Here is a 4,335-nt window from a genome sequence, read left to right as displayed (position 1 = left end):
GGTGGAATCAACAAAACATGAGTGACGGAAATCTGCCCAAGTGTTCCCGAACATCAAGTTACATGATCAACTTGTGTCTTTCCTAAGTTATTGGATGACTATGTACCCACCGTGCAAGTTCATGTATCATAGGTACAATTACTCCTTTTAGCCTTCCTTCTACTCCCTTCGTTTTCGGACGGAGGGAGTACTTATCACCTCCGTCTTCTCACCGAGGAAGCCGTCGGCCTGGTCCTTGCTCTCACGGTGCAGAAGTCGGTGCCCTACATTGTAATGAATGCCTCGTCCTTTGTCGCATGCGTCGTCTACTACATTTCGTCCTTAGTTGTCTCTGCCATTTGGGACGTTTTGTCCATGTCCTCGCCATTTGTAAGTTTGTTGGTGTGGCAGTGACGACAGCTCCCCTTTACAACTTGGTCATACAGACTCCTCTTCGTCATGTTGGTGCGGGCTCCGGTATCATCATGAGGCGTGTGAACTTATTTTAAAGATTTTGATCTTGGATGTGTGGATCTTCCGGCGATTACTTCGACCTTTTTTTCTCTTGAAAGCATTGGTTCCGCGGGCATGTGTCCTTGATGGCTTGCCACGCGCAATTTATAATGGCGAGCTGGCTCTGCCGATGGGGAGGCATCAGGGGTGGCGCGCCATCAGCCAGCTCTCGAGGAAGAAGACAATCAGACCCTAGGGACATTGGCGTATTTTTTGGTTTATTTTAGAGGGGTGTGATGCCTCTTTCGCAAAAGAAAGTAAAGAAAAACAAGAATACATACCTGGGTCCCTCTCCGCTGATTTTGTTACAAAGAAATATATAATTAGTGTGTCAAATTACCTTCGAGATATAATTGCATTTTCCATTATTAGACCCAGGGTAGCCTCCCCTATCACTACAGAAACAATCTGGAAAATCACTAAATGCCTGCAATGAACAGAAAGTATTGGTGCAAAACAATGGGTATGCTCCATCTAAAAAGGGAACACTCTTTGAGCAAGCCAAGAATATCTGATCAGCATGATTTCATACTTCTCAATTTATTATGCGTCACATACCTCATAGTCTTGTGGTCTTAAGCTGTTATCCCTCGCTCTTTGAGCCAACTGCTTCACCTCCTCACCGATTGTAGCAAGTCTTGTCTTGTCTGCATCCTGCAACACAAGTAATGAGTTAGAAAAGAGAAAGACACAAAACGTAGATGGTTATACATTCTTTAGGCAGTAAATGTATACCCAGCCAACTTTATTCTCTTTGGCAAACCTTCCACATGAGCGACTTAAAAGACAACAATATACATATAAGAACCGGTGATTACCTTTCTAACAAGGTCTTTAGATATCTTCTTTCCACCAGATGCTTCCTGCAGTGGGTTCAGTTCCCCTCGCAACCTGTATCACAACAAAATGAAGAACTCTTCTTTATACAAAAGTTCGGTACTTAAATGGTCAATTGCATGCTTTGTAACATCAGGCCTGAAACATACTTGATAAGTTTGTCGACGGGTGTGTCAACTGTCAAGTAGTAATGTGGGATGGTTTCTTTAGAGGCTAAGAGGCGGTCTGCAGTAACCTGAAATGAACAGGACTTAAACCACTACAAGGCAGATAGGATCAACCAAAAAAATCCCATCGGCAATCTTCACAGTTGAAACATACCTTTCTTATCTGAGCATTTGGAATATCAGTGCAATCTAATCCTGAAGCTGCAAAAGACTCGCTCTTGCCACCCTTGGCTACAGAAGCTTTGTTAAGCAAAAATAGTCATTAGATGCAGGCTGGGTTCCATTTGATTCACATGATATAAGGAAAGCATAAGCCAAATGCATGACATAATGAGCTTAGAGGCAGGCTCAAGCTTAGTGCAGAACTTTTACTTGGATCTCACAAGAATGCTGGTAAAAATGATTATTACGGAATTCGCGCACACATTTTGAAGTAGAGAACTAACATGAAAAGAAAAGGAAACAATAAGGAATGGCACATAAAAAAGCATGGAGTTATTTTTTTATGAGACCGGGATAGAGGTCTGATTAGGATAAACAATCAAGAACACACGACTACACATCAAGTTAACAACAAACAGAAGTGATTTACAACCAAATCTAGCTAGGAAGAGAGTTCAGTTTGTATAATAATTAATGCTTTCACCCATCTGGGGAATGCAATCAGAGATAAAATAGCATACCCAAGTAATCTTCAATGTCTGCCTTGAGAATACCACCGTCAGGACCGGTGCCTTTTACACTTGACAGTTGGACCTCATGTTTGACAAAACACAGACATATGTCTTAATTGACTGCGCACTGCCTACAGCAACTATCTAGATAGACTAGCTCAACTAAAGACTTCCATAGTTATCCTCTGCGAAATTTCTGGAAAGGGAATACTTACATTGTTAGGCTTGGGAGGTTCTCTCGTAGCCTTTTATACATCTGCAGCCGACGGTTTGTAACCTTTGAACTTATCGATGTCACCTTCTTCTTCCAGAATCAAACAAATTACCTAATGGCATAGGCCACGCAGTACAAGCAATAGTACAATGTTAGCAAAACATGCAAGCACTAGTACTACAACATGAAACAATAGGTAGACGGTTATACGTTCTTTGGACAGTAGATGTATACCTCACCAACTTTAACCTCTTTGGCACAATCACCGTGAACAATCTTAGCAAGATAGCCCTCTTCCATCCATTCTATCTCAGATCTGGCTTGACCCTGATTAAATGTAGTGCGCATACAGATGTAATTTAGCTTCTGCTGCAGCAAAGCAATACTGTACGGCGACCCGCAAAGCACAAGAATGTACGCAGCACAAGAATGAGAGAGAGACCTTGGGCGCGAGCTTGGAAGCCTGCGGCCTTGAGGTGCAGCCGTAGGTGTACACGCTCCTGTCGCCGCGACCCCCTCTGCCTCCTCGCCCTCCACTCGCCACCGGGACGCAGGACGCCGCGGGACCCATCTGCGAGCACGTCCGCACGGCCTCCTCGGCGCCGGCTGCGGAGGTGCCCTCGCCTAACTATAGAGGGCGTCGGCAGAGCCCGAGCCTCTGGACGACGTCCTGGACGCCATCGGCGGGCGCGCCCTTGCCGCTCGTCTCCTCCACCACGACCTGCTTGCCGTGGGGAGCGGGGTTGAGGTAGCAGCCGCGCCTCGCCGCGGCCTCCTCCTCCTCCTCCGCGACGCCGTCGGCCTCGCACTCGCCCGCCGTCAGCGCCGCGGCGGGCCTGTCGCGCATGGTCGGGGGCGCGCGGTGCTCGGATCGGGAGGCCGCCGGGTCCGTCGGACGGCGCCATGCTCGACCCTCGTCGTCGGCCGCTAAAACCCTAGGGGAGAGGAAGGGGACGGAAAAAATGGAGACGACGAAGGCCGCGTCTGTCGCTGCGCATTCCTCTCCTCGCTGTGCGTGTTCGGGGGTGTGGGGTGGCGCCGCGGCGCTGGGTGTGTTGCGGCTGGGGGGTAGGCTAGGTGCGCGCGGTGCATGGACCCAGTAGAGGAGGGCAGCGTACGATAACTCCGGATGGGCCATGGACACGCCACCCGGGTCAGCTGCGTGGACCCGGTGCGCGGCGCGGGGTGCGCTCCTGCCCGTCCGATCGCATTGGAGGCACAGGATGCTGTGCGCCGCCGGCTCGTGGACGCAGCCTAGGGTCTTCCCGCGCAGGGCGAAGCATGGGGCCCACCAGCTGCTTTTTTTTAGATGGACCAGCTGCTCTCTTGACGCCACATATCGAGCCATACGCCTACATGCAGCCAGCGTACCCGCCAATGAGAGCCCGGCGCGTCGAGCGGGCCAGGGCTAGGCCTACACACAAGGGGTAGACGGGCACGTACATGTAGGCCTCTGTTGTTCCACCGGCTGCTCCAAACCCAAAATTCTACCCTTCCTTGCTCGTTCTTGTTCCGTGCATGGGCATGTGCTGCTTCGGTAGGAGTTCATTTCAAAATTCAAATCACGGCAGCAGCCCAAGCACAATGGTTCATCATGGAGTATGCGCATCTTTTCCCCAAAACTATTATTAACGTATTTTTATTTATTTGGTACTAAAAAATCCTTTTGGATCTTACTACTTCTCGGCACATATTTTTCAAATGTGCATGCATTTTTATAGCCATTCTTTCAAACTCTATAAATGTATCGAGACAAAGCATCTGATCTTCCTCATGAAATTTTTACGCATGTGGCATTGCAGGAACGAAAGTCACCCACCATAAGGCGGTGCCGCTAATGGAGAGCTCAAGGAGACTTTTGAATAGCTACATTTAGTCCCTCATGTGTATCAAGCAAAAACCACATTACGACTTTGGTGAACCAAGATGGTGGTCACCATCAGCAATAAGT

At 48.6% G+C, this 4,335-nt stretch overlaps 1 pseudogene; it reads right to left on the bottom strand.

Moving 5' to 3' along the window:
• Positions 1-633: 633 nt before the first annotated feature.
• Positions 634-2,955, bottom strand: LOC125534723 (annotated as a pseudogene).
• Between the last annotated feature and the right edge of the window lie 1,380 nt (positions 2,956-4,335).

The sequence above is a fragment of the Triticum urartu genome, chromosome 2 (assembly GCF_003073215.2).
Source record: "Triticum urartu cultivar G1812 chromosome 2, Tu2.1, whole genome shotgun sequence".
Taxonomy (NCBI): Eukaryota; Viridiplantae; Streptophyta; class Magnoliopsida; order Poales; family Poaceae; genus Triticum; species Triticum urartu.
The sequence above is the reverse complement of the archived record's forward strand: the minus strand, read 5'-3'. Positions and strand labels throughout refer to the sequence as shown.